The sequence below is a fragment of the Zingiber officinale genome, chromosome 2B, assembly GCF_018446385.1.
Source record: "Zingiber officinale cultivar Zhangliang chromosome 2B, Zo_v1.1, whole genome shotgun sequence".
NCBI classification, from domain to species: Eukaryota; Viridiplantae; Streptophyta; class Magnoliopsida; order Zingiberales; family Zingiberaceae; genus Zingiber; species Zingiber officinale.
The window spans coordinates 38,128,804-38,141,886 of record NC_055989.1 but is presented as its reverse complement, the minus strand read 5'-3'; the positions used below and the strand labels follow the sequence as shown (position 1 = coordinate 38,141,886).

Sequence of the window (13,083 nt, the reverse complement as noted above, 5' to 3'; positions counted from 1 at the left end):
TTTTGGCTAAACCGATCTGCCAACTCAGTAGGAGGAATGGTTGCCACCTTAGCTCTAGCTTCCACCCAAGTCTAAGCCAAGGGACCCTGAATCATTATCTTATGCTTAGGGGTGTGTGACTCATCTAGATCAAGGTAATGTCACTCATCTGTTGATAATCTAAGGATGGTTATTACATGCTTATGCGAACTGGAGTTGATCGACTTTAAGCTAGCCTTGCCCTTGGATTTTGATGTTGGAGCAGAGTGGATGGTGGAGAAAGGGACCAAAGGGTCGGCCGGCGTGGGCAGCAAATAAGATAGAGGTTGTATGACGATTGCACCAGAAGTAGCTCAGAGAGGGAAGGCGTCCAGTTGGAGGATGGGGGAGTTGGTCCACCCAGGGCTCTCTTAGAGGCGGTAAAAGTGGATCTCTCTCCCCATTCGGAAGGTGGTCGATGTGTAGATGCGGTAGTAGAAGTTTGGGGGACAGAAGTTGCCGAGCGGGCAGCAGCTTCCATTCGAAGACTCTTGCAGCATTGGCACAAAACCAATGGCTCAGAGGAAGTTGTCAACTCCAAAGGCACTACTACGGGCGCCAAGGAGGGACACTCAAGAGGTAGCTTGCCATTGTTGGCAGTAATGTCACTCCCTGCTACTCTACTCGCTTCTCCTTCGCCAGTATAGACTTCTGAGGTCCTGACTGACAATAGCCTATGACTCTCTAGCTCGTTAACTCCACGAGCTTCCAGCTCTCCATCAGTTAACTTAGTGGATCCGCTAAGTAAATCCCTAAATATCACTTTTGCTGCAAAAGAGAAGAAAACATCAGTTAAATCTAAAAACAAGGGAAGGCAAAGCTGCTCACCAAAAGTGCTCAGTAGTCGGGCACAGACAGGACTCAACTGGAACATATACAAAACACCCTCTAGTAGCAGCTTGTGTATGTGATATTTTAGGTCGACTAGCTGTGCTGCGGCTTGGAGGTAGGTCAGCTCCCACCAATATTTTTCCAGCTCAGGGGAATTGAATAACTACATTTGCCACTCGGTCGGGAAGGCAGCACAGCCGAGAAGTTTGGACGTAGAAATAATGGGACTTCCAACCCTTGTTGGAGGAGGGCATCTTATCAAAATACATAACGCCAACCTAGGCTTGGAAGTGGAAGACGCTCAGCTCGAGTTTCTTAGGATAATAAAAATAGTGAAAATACATGAATTAAGAGGAATCCTATACAAGTGGAATAGTATTACCACTCCATACAATAGCCTAAAGGAGTTGGGTACTAGTTGATGTAACGGAATATGGAAGTATCTACAAACTTAGGAGAAAATGGGTGAATCAGGAAATGAAGGCCAACATATAGTTGGTCCTTAAAAAAAGTTAGGAAACCCTCAGTAAGAGTATGGGGATGGCTATAGGCGGAAGGAATGGCGAGTTTATGGTCAGAGGGAATATTGTATGTGAGGTTCATCTGATTAATTTCGTCAACATTGAAGTCCGACGAGGAGGAGGTGTACCATAGGCTTGGTATGACAGCAAGAGGAGAAGGAGAGCACTCCATAGGAAGGAGAAGATGAAAGGTGAAGATCAAAAATTGAAAAGGGAAAGGAGAAAGAACTTACTAGACCCGAATCATCGACGACGAGAAACAAAGAGCAGAGAGCAGAGGAGCAGATGAAAATGTAGACGGAGGTGATATAGTGCGAGGAGAAACAAAGGCCTTAAAAACCCTATCATCAGTTATTCAGATCCATCCGATCAAGGGCTTAGAAAAACAAGACTTGATATGGGCCATCCAAATTTAATAGGCAGTTGTCACATCAAATCCTAATAGTCGCCTATCACATCAAACATTTAGAGGCATGAAAGTGTGACACGTGGCAATCAATCACATGTGGCATTAATGAGGAATGGAAATGATTAGCAGGTGCATGATGAAAAAGCATTCTTGGCATGCTTTGTATTAATGGCAAAAGATTTAAGTGATTTCTAAAAAATTAGGATGACGTCGACAGCAATTAGAAAGCACTATGAGTATGGGAGGCCTCTCGAGAAAAAGAGGAAAAAAGAGATAACAAACAGCTAAGTGTCACCAACATTTGATCCGAGCAGTGCCAACCTCAGAGTTGCCCGACTAGGGAGAAAAGGGTTCCCTTAGGATCTACAAGTAAGGGCAGTAATCATTTAAGCCGAGCAGCAACCTAAACAACAAAGTGCCTGGTGCAAAAAATACTAAGTGTCCAGTCAGTCGGACTTGCAGCCTCCTTCGACTAGACTTGAGGGGAAGACTTGTGACACAGTGATAATGATGGGTCCTCTGAAAATCCGATCAAAGCAGCAAGGACTGGCTGACGTGGAGGTCAAATTCAAACAGTCAAAGTTGTAGAGTCGGATGGACTTGGAGACTGTGTGTTGGGGCAATCGACCGCCAAGGTTTTAATGTCTGACAAATATGTTTAAGTATGTTTAATTGATCTTGATCATGGGAAGTCCTAGTCGTGGCTAGGCAAGGGTGAGAAGTCAACTAAGTGACTAGTCCTAGCTACGGTTAGGCAAGGGAAGTCCTAGTTGCAGGCTAGGCAAGGAAAATCTTGGTAGATCATAGAAACCAGGTGGATTCATTAGGTCTGGATGACCTGATCCCTGGGTAGTCGAATACTGAGTCTTGGTGGGAAAATCTCGGTAGATCATGGAATTCAGGTGGATTCGATAGGTCTGGAGGACCAGATCCCTGGGTAGCCAAATACTGAGTCTTAGTGAGTGAAGCCAGGTGGAGAAAACCCTAGGGGGTGGTAACTTTAGGTTCTGGTGAGTGAAGCTAGAAGGAAAAAATCCTAGTGGGAGATATCCTTAGGTAACGAGAAGTCTTGGAGGAGTAAACTCCAAACAAGATTGATCGGATAGTTTTTGGTTGACCGCGGTGATCAATCGGACCAGCGGATCTCAGTAAATCTAAGTTTAGGTTTACCATAGTATTCTGTATTACTATTATTATTGTTAGCTAATGTAGTATTGTAGGAAAAGTCTTAGTGGATCAGGCGATCAGACACTAAGCAGACAAAGTCCAAACAGGTCTAGAGGACCTATGTTTTGCAGGTAGGTTCAGGTAAGCAACTGGAGGAGCGGTAATGAGCTCATGTTCTTGAAGGAAACAACCTAAGGTCGCTGATCCAACTGAAGAAATCGGGAAGGTTTCTAAGTTGAGATCAAGATAGTTCTACTGTCTAATACTACTCATGCATCATATATATTATTACTGTGTTAATCTCTATTTTGCAAGAGTATACTGTCTAACACTATTTTGTAGGTTTGGCCTGATCAGTCGATCGAACAGAAGGATTGGTCGATCGAACAAGGCTAACTAGGAGTGGATATAAGTTCAGACCAAAGCATAGCAAAGTTCGATAAAGCCATGATCGATCGACCGAATATAATGATCGATCGATCGAACACTGATGATGTGGCAAAGATCAGTTTGATCAGAAGCAAACATGGGAAGCCAACCTAATTAGTCAACCGAGCACTGGGATCGGTCGACTGAACAATCATCACTTAATGGTGCATTAATTCCAGATCTCTGTGAACATGGAAGGATTGCTGTTCGATCGACCCAACAAGGAGATCGGTCGATCAAACACTTAATTGTCATTAAATTCCGAAGATCGAATCAGCATCAAATCTCAATGAAGATGGAAGGGATCTAGTTCGATTGACCAAACCCAATGATCGGTCAATCGAACGTTAACGACTCTTATAAAAGTGAGCTAGAGGTCCGAAGCTGGCTAATGAAATTTGATTGGTTCAAAGTTCATCTCTGTGCAAGCTGCGATTCGTGCTATGATTACTCATCTTCATAAGCAAGCTACTGCTTCAAGTAGTGTCGACCGAGCTTCAACTTTTATATACTGTCGGTATAATTTTATATTACTTACATTGTACTTAATACAAGTAAGATAGTAGGTTGTTACTATCTTACTCATCTACTTGTACGCACTGCTTCTTTCCGAGGTTTTCAGAAAGAAGAGTTTTAGTGAATTATCCAACGGTACGATCAAGGATCGCGGGTCTCGAAGTAGGAGTCGTCCTAGACTCCGAACTAAGTAACCAAACGAGTCTTTTTCTTTCCACTGTATATTCTGATTGTCTTTAAAATATGAAAAGAAAAGTTTTCAAAAGTTGGATATTCACCCTCCCCCCTCTATTGCACTCTTTCGATCCTATACTGCAGATCAGGCAGGGTTGGCCAAGTAGGCTCATAGCCCCAGTTGGATGTGAAGAGCCGACCATACTGTCTGAACGGTCATCTTGCGCAACTTACAGATGAGGTTGGAAGACAAGTACTAAGCTATCCAACCCACCATCTTTGCCAATTGGATCTAAGGGCTGATCGGACATAGTGTGTCTCTCCGACAATATGAAAGCTGAGTGAAGAACATGTTGGTAGTTGCATGGCTAAGCTAGCGATCTGCCAGCCAAGTGGATTTCAATGGGCCTATAGAAAGACCCAACTATCTATCATATCATACTCTTTTAGAAGTTTATAGTCGAAAGGACAGAGAAAATCCTACCAATAAATTATCCTTTAGAAGCTTCTAGCCTGTCAAGTCACAGAGATTGGCGGATTCGTTTAAGGAAAGGTGTTAGAGGCACTTTATGGTTTGTCCTTTCTTAGGAAAGCTTTGGGAAACATACTAATGCATTGATATGTGTGCATAGCCCAATAGGGACACTATAAAAGGGGATCTTCATCTATAGACAGAGGTATGTGATGCTTCTTATTTGCACACGCTATTTGCTACAGTTCACAATTAGTACTTTCTTCTACAAAATCGAGCACTGACTCGAGCGTCGGAGGACCAATGCTGGGGACCCCTTCTCTGGCCCATCACTAATGCTCCCTGTGTTGCAAGATAGTGCAAAGTCTTCATCGAGTCAGCAGCAAAGCCACGTATCTAGCTCATCGCCTTCACCGATTTTGAACAGGATCAATGGGTTTAATATGTAGAACCCTTTAGTCTAATCCGTTATTATCTATAGGTTGATAATAGATTGAAGTGTCTGTATAATGGAGACGTCCCCAAGGGATTAGAGCATCTTGACATCTTCCTTCATTCCCCAATAACGAAGGTTTGTAATGTCGTCACCCTAATTCTCCTTGAAGACCTTCATCTCACATCTATTTCTTCTTCTTCTTCTTCTTCTTCTTCCTTAAGATTTTTGGACGACATTAAAGAGATGTTACTTTTAAATCAGATTCCTTGTCATTTAATTTAATGCTTTCATATTCTTATGTCATACTTTTCATAAAACTATATCTTAATGTATAAAATTGTTTTCTTAGCAGGAATTAAAACTAGATCTTCATGTATAAAGATTATTTTCTTGGTACAAATTAGAAACAAATTCCTTTCACTGTCGTCTCAATCTACAACAGCAATCTTAATTCTGTACAGTGCGGTGTTCACCACATTGGTTGAGCTCTAGCTTCAAGAGAAGCAATTGGAACCACTCGATACAATATCATGAATATATGGTGTAACACAGCATCAAACATGGCACCAATTTGTTAGGATGTATACTAAAAGCCTAGATTTTTATATGAACATTTATTTTGAAATCAGAATCACATTGGTCAAATATCTACATTTATGTTAAATGTAGTTGTCCATTTAATTTATATTGTATATAACATGGTGTGTGGTATCACACAGAAAATCAAGTTATCAGTTCCTTATAAATTATAAATAGTAGCTCACAACCAAGATGGATTGGGACACACCATTGAAATGATTGTAGTGTAATTTGATATTAGTTTATCTTGACTATAAAATTACACTAGTACACTATGAGTGTATTGAGTAGGACCATTTGAGGTTGTTCTTTTTATACTGACTGCTTAAAAGAACAGGACCTCTGTTATTATGAAAGTGTGTGCTCTTAATTCTGATATAATAACAAGCACATATACTTAGTATTTATTTCTTTAATTTATCAATGGGTGAGATTTATTCAGTTGGATCAATAGGCCCGATAAGTTGAGAAATAATATTATTTATATGGCGTGTTGTTGATTATAAAAGGAAAATGTGCCCTAGTAATCTAGATTGATGATGTCCCCTTGAGGAGCTCATAAGGATTGTCATGTAAACCCTATAGGTGGATCTAGTCCTGCATGACAATGAAGTTGAGTGGTACTACTCTTGGAGCTAGATGTTAATTAAGTGAGTGTCAGTAACTCATTTGATTAATGGGCATTCGATATCTTAAACACAGGGAGATTAACGCACTCATAATAAGAATAAGCCCATAATGTAATATGGGATTGGTGGTGTAGTTTAATAATAACTCTTTAGTGGTATGAGTTATTATTGATGAACTTGAGTTGGGTGTTCGGGGCGAACACAGGAAGCTCAAGCTCATCGGGAGACCAAAATCAATTCCTTCTCTCGGTCCCTATTGTAGTCTCTATAAAGCCTTATATCCACAAAGTCCACTTCTTACCCAAGTAATGGGTCAGACATATCCTTGCTTGGTGCAAGGGGGTCGACCAAGCATTAGCTTGGAGCCCAAGAAGTGGCCGGCCAAAGCATGGCTTGGTGCCCAAGCTAGGGGCCGACCATTAGGATTAAAAGGGGATTTTATTTGTTAAAATCTTTCCTTTTATAGTCAACCACATGGAGTTAAAAAGAGAGATTTTATTTGTTAAAATCTTTCCTTTTATAGTCATCCTCATGGTTTTAAAAGAGAGTTTTAAATTTTGAAATCTTTCCTTTTATAGCTATCTACAAAGGATTAAAAGAGAGATTTTAATTTTGTTAAAATCTTTCCTTATTTGTAGTTATCTATAATGTTTAAAAGAGAGATTTTAATTTTTGATAAAATTTTCCTTTTTTGTAACCATGATTTAAAAGAGAAGTTTAATTTTAATCTTTCCTTTTTTTGTAGCCTTCTACATTGTTTAAAAGAGAGAGATTAATTTTAAAACTTTCCTTTTATAGCCATCACAATATGAAATTTAAAAAAGAGAGATTTTAATTTTTATTAAAATTGGGTGCCTATGGGATAACACACATCTCTCTAAGCCCTCTCTTTTCCTTGGTGGCCGACCCTCTCTCTATTTCTCTTCTATTTTCATTTTCTTCCCTTGAGGTCGGTGGCACATCAATCTCCAACTTCTTGTGGCCGGTTTGCTTGGAGAGGAAGAAGAAGAGAAGGAAGTTTCCTATTTTGGCATTCTTTGGTGGCTGGATTTTCTTGGAGGAGAAGAAGTGGTTCGGGTGGATTTTATCTTGGTAGATCGTCACCCACATGACATCCAAGAGGAGGAGAGGAATACAGCAGAAGATCAAGAGGTCTTTGTTTACAAAGAAAGGTATAACTAATTAATTGTTTTCGCTTCAAATTAATTAGTTTGTGTTCTTTGTATGGATCCTGAAATACCAACACAAGAGGCTAGCGATTTCGTGTTTCGTTTTTGTGTTTCGTTTTAGTGTTTTGATCTTGTGCTTCTATTGAGGTCTTTGTAGTTAAACCTAGGGTTATTGTAAGAAGTTTAAATATCCAATTTCTTTGAAAGGCTTTGTCTAGGAAGTGGTGGATGATCCCATACCCAAGAAGGTCAAGTGCCTCGCCATATTTAACCTGGAAGGCAATCCTTGAAATAGATATTTAATCAACTTCTGTAACATAGGATGAACTTGGATTAATAATGTTAAGTATCGTTTGCAATCTAAGTTTTAACTACTGAAGAACACATGAGTTGAACTTGAAGTAAGAATGTTAAGTTCCGTTTCCAATTCAAGTTTAACTCATGAGGAACACATAGGTTGTTAGGAAAGTTCTGTGTTTGTACAAATTTTTGTACAGGGGAAGTAGAACAGAATTCCCAATAGCGACCAACAATTGGTATCAGAGCTAGTTTTCTGCCTCTATGTTTGGTTTTCAGTTAAATTGTGCACTTTTCATACATAAATTTAGGCAGGATAATAATAGGATGTGCAAATAGATTAACTCTGTGATTGCAGACATACTAGTTCCAACTATTATGGCCCTATTGTGTTTGTGTGTGATTGGACCCTCGGGCATGTCGAGGGCATTTTATGTGTGTGAATGATTGTAATTATTAAATACAACAGGAGCTGTATTAGTTTTAGGATTTTACATTTTTTTTTTATCTAGATTACATGTACATTCCTTCGTGGAATATAGTAGGGGTGTTCATTATTCGGGTCAATCCATTAACCCGTCCGATCCAAATAACATTCGGGTTATTTGGTTTGGTTAAATAAAATTCGGGTCGGTTGAATAAACTGACCCGAAATGTTAATTGAGTTAATGGTTTGGTTTTGGATTTAACTCCCCATCCGAATAACCCGCCCGAAACCCGAATAAGGAATTAATATATATTTTTTAATTTTTTTTAGTATAATCTTTGGAATTTTTGGAATGTGTAAGTTTTTTTTCTTATATCGAATGCAACTATTTTAGCAAATTTGGAGCTTATTTATTTATACATGTAAATTATTAAGAGTTTATTTATTTGAAGAAGATTGAAAATTTGAAATGAAAAGAAAATTGGGTTAATTGGTACCCGAACCGAATAACCTGAATTAGTTTCGGGTAATTCGGTTTGGTTTATAGCTAATTCGGTTTGGTTCTTGGTTGGATTTAGAAAATTATAAAATCCGAATAACTCGAACCGAATAACCCAAATAATCCGAACTAAACCAAATGAACACCCCTAGAATATAGGATCGATAAATGTAAAATTTTATTTTTGTCGCGGATCGTATTCTTGCGAGGCGTGGTGCTATTTGAGGACCAGAGGCACAGTGAAAAAGGAATCAAGATAGACGTGATGACATGACCTGATGGCAGCATAAGGAGGACAGCTATGGATGAGCTCATAATAGTTGAAAAATTAATTTTCATATTTATTGACTTTTATGCTGTGATGTGTGTGTTGTGTTTGTGTGCTTGTGTACATGTTAAAATTTCTCGTTTCTAAATAACTAAGTGGGAGAGGAGTTATTTAAATTTCACGGTCTCCATTACTGATTTGTAAGTGATGCATTCAAACTTGCGCGTTGGTTCTGAGTGCCTTCCTCCATAATGGATGAGTTTGTTTGCGGATCACTAGATCAAACTTCCTTTATGGATGATTAAAGGAAGTTATTTAGGTATGTGTAATCTTCTCCAACTAAAGGGGCACAATCCTATTTAATGGACTAAGTATCAAGTAATGGTATACACTTAGGCGCATTTAATAGTATCCTCCCCAACGGAGTCACTACTATTATTTGTGTGACCGAAGAAAAACCAACTATTAATTTTATTTGTCATAAAGTTAGGATGACAAGATAATAAAATTAATGGGTAAAACTGTTGATACAGTCTGACCTGGCTGTTGTTTTGATGTTGACACTGATTTAAGTTTGTATCAGATATTAATTAAACTCAGACTGATTGATGATCAAGGTTGATCATGAGGAGAGGAAAAGTCCAAGTACGGATACTTGGCACGCAAAGTCAGAGAGGGCTCGGTAGCTCGTTCTCTGGACCGGACGAAGTTGGAGATGGCTCGGCAGCTCGTTCTTCGGACTAGGTCAGAGAGGGCTCGGTAGCTCGTTCTCTGAACCAGACGAAGTCGGAGAGGGCTCGGCAGCTCATTCTCCGGACTAGGTCAGAGAGGGCTCGGTTGCTCGTTCTCTGGACCGGACGAAGTCGGAGAGGGCTCGGCAGCTCGTTCTCCGGACTAGGTCAGAGAGGAATCGGTAGCTCGTTCTTTGGACCGGATGAAGTCGGAGAGGGCTCGGCAGCTCGTTCTCAGGACTAGGTCAGAGAAGGCTTGGTAGCTCGTTCTCTGGACCAGGAAGATGTTAGGGTTTAGGGCTGGGAGGCTCTAAAACTAACACAGAGAGCTATGGATCGGTCTGTTGACCGATCCAGTGAAACTCTGGTTGTCTGGATCGGTCCACAGACCGATCCAGTGATACTTAAGTCACTTGATCGGTCTCGTGACCGATCAGGAACCACACAGAAAGTTTCTGTGGGTTATCTGATCGGTCTGTGGACCGATCAGGAACCACACAGAAAGTTTCTGTGGGTTATATGATCGGTCTGTGGACCGATCAGTAACCACACAGAAGCATTCTGTGGGTTATCCCATCGGTCTACAGACCGATCAGAAACGCTGGGACTCAAAGCGAGAGGGTGGATCGGTCTGTGGACCGATCCACACATAGGCTGATCGGTCCACAGACCGATCAGACTCTTTCCGGACCGATCAGGATGTGCCCTGATCGGTCCAGAGAGCCATGGATCGGTCTGCTGACCGATCCACAGCGATGTCGTTTGTATTCTGCTGTCTTTCTGCAACTTCTGATTTCTCTGAACTAACGATCTGCTGTGAGCTTTTTGAGTTACAGGTTGCAGGTATCATAACGATGCTTGAATTCAAATTAAGGTGTCACGCCCCAGAGGAGTCTCTGTCCGAAGAAATTTCGGCAGCATCTCCCCTGTACGGCGGACAATATGAAACTTTCTACATATCACATATACATCAGCCACAGGCGGTTGGAATGATAATAAAAAAATAAAGACAAACACCACGCAGTTAATAAAGATATCCATAACAATAGGACTCTGACTCAAAATCCACCCTACTCCACTACACTCGTAAAGCTCAAATCCAACGAACTCACCTCTTCTGCCGTCCAGGCAGGCACGTAGTAGAATGAAATCCAATATCATATCAAAAATCCATCAAAAGGTTTCACTCCATACAATATCCATAGGAAAAACCAAAGACAATACTGAAACAAAGTCTGATATAGAAAAAGACCAAAATAAAACAAATAACGAACTAATAGAGAACTAGCTTTACGTGCAGATGGGGGGCCAGCGACTGTCAACCTGAAAATATCAACAATGGAGGCGGGGTGAGTCCAACACTCAGCAGTACAACTGATATACATAATAAAAAAATAACAGATAACACTAATCATGCGTATAGTCTCCTGAATACGAGAAGGAATAAATGCAACTGAAATGAAATCAGGAGATAACTGTACTAACCGGAATCAAGGTACAAAGGTAACAGGTCGTCAGACCGGAGAAAATCATAATCCTGTATGCATGTCAATCAAATGCATCCATACAAATGCAGCATATAAGTGCAACAATCACAAACAATAAAATGCAATAAATGCATATGGTGACCGTGCACTCGGACATCACTGCTCCTGACAGTGACTGAGTGGACGGAATGCTGTCGGAGTACTCCTGTCCTCTGGCCCCAAATCATAAATGGGGGAGCTCAATGCTCTCATCTCCCGGTACACAATGACGGGGAGGATATCTCTGCCGGCTACCACGCTGAGTCATCTGACCAACGGAGCCAAACAAAGTCCACCATCTGCCGGCTACTACGCTGCTACACTAAATGCCAGCTGAGCCAAACAGAGCGGAACTGACTGTCGGCTACCACGCTGAGTCCTCAGACCAACGGAGCCAAACAGCAGAACCGCCACACACCTGTCTGATATACCACTAACCCATGGGTGGTGGTGGTGTGTGCAGTACATGTAACTGGCGATGGGCTCAACCATAGTGGAGCCGACAATCGCACAGCATGCAAACATGATGCATGACACTAAGCATGGCAATCTCATGAATAGCATAGCAAGATCCATACATAAATACAAGGTGTACCACAAGTCAATGTATCAAATGGAAGGTACACAAACAGATAGGGTATCATATAAAACCCTAGGTCCAGAACATGATGTATCATATGGTTGGGTCACTACCGAAAGCATGTATGGTCAGATAAATAATAAAATGCAGTGCATAATAAACAAACAACATGTAACAGATCATGTAGTGACCAACCGAATAAAATGGAAACACAATTCTTGCTATATGTTAAACACTTTATTATGCATATCAAAAGACATAAGTCAAAGTACCCGCCTCCGAAAATAGAAAGGTCCGATCTGACTCCGAGATACTCGTCTCGCGTCAAAGTCCTGTGTTAAATCGCACAGTTTAGCTAATTTAATTATAAACAAATAGCTAAACTAATTTCTAATCCACTGACTAGTTTGGGTTAGTTTCATGAACCCCAATCACACAGTTATACAACTTACAAACCTAAATCACCCGATAACCAAATTAATTATGTATCAAGTCGTACCTAGAACATGTGTCAAAAATGTGTCAACTAAATCCATAAACCAAATACTTACCCAAACTCAAGTAGGTGGTCAAGGGTACAATCCGGCCACAGAGGTTTTACAATTGCTTCCTCCCTGTTTCCACTTCCTCTTCTTCAGTGATGGTAGTACAATACAAAATCTACTGCTGGTGGTAGTGAAACCGGCTGCCGGAGGAATGAAGAGGGAAAGACAATGGTGTTGGGCAGCAGATTGGGATCACCAAGAGGCTAGTCTCGGATTGCTTTGCCTCTGTCCACAACCCGGAGAGATAACTAAAGCACAGAGAAAACAAAGCAAAGATTAGGGCAAAGGAGCATCCGAGAAGAATTGGCCGGGAATATTCAAGATGAAAGCAGAGAGGAGAAAAACCAGCACTGCTTGGCGTCGGCGGAGACGCTAGGGCACAGATGACAGCGCCGGCACTGCAGGTTGTCTAGGGCAGAGGAAGGGTCGCCGGCACTGCTCGTGCGTCGGTGGAGATGCTCGGCTCGGCGGCGGCACAGCAAATCGGCAGTGAACTCACACCAGGGCAGAGGAAGAAAGGGTGATGCACGGTGATCGGCTCTAGGGCACCGGCGATTGGGGTCGGCGTCGGCTTCTGTGTTCGACGTCGGGTGGCTAGGGCAGGCGTTCGGGCGGCGGAGATTTGCGGCGACGGCGCTAGGAACTCCACGGCAAGGCTAGGGCAGAGGATGGATCGCCGGCAATGGCTTGCGCTCGCCGGCGCTTGGGCAGGGCCGGAGAAGAAGAGAAGAGGCTCGGGAGAAGTAACCGCCGCCGGCGGTTAGGGCAAGGAGGAAGAAGGGAGACGACGTCGGGCTCGGGTGTGAGGAGGGGGAAGAAACGAAGGTTTTAAAGAAATTAAAAAGAAAAAGAAAAAGGAA

General features: G+C 41.6%; 1 long non-coding RNA gene across 1 annotated transcript; it reads right to left on the bottom strand.

Moving 5' to 3' along the window:
• Positions 1 to 11,956: 11,956 nt before the first annotated feature.
• On the bottom strand, positions 11,957 to 12,794 carry LOC122049072. The gene is made up of 3 exons (XR_006130807.1): positions 12,569 to 12,794; positions 12,230 to 12,471; positions 11,957 to 12,010 (listed from the first exon to the last, which is right to left on the bottom strand). It is a non-coding gene; the product is annotated as an uncharacterized LOC122049072 (long non-coding RNA).
• Positions 12,795 to 13,083: the final 289 nt, after the last annotated feature.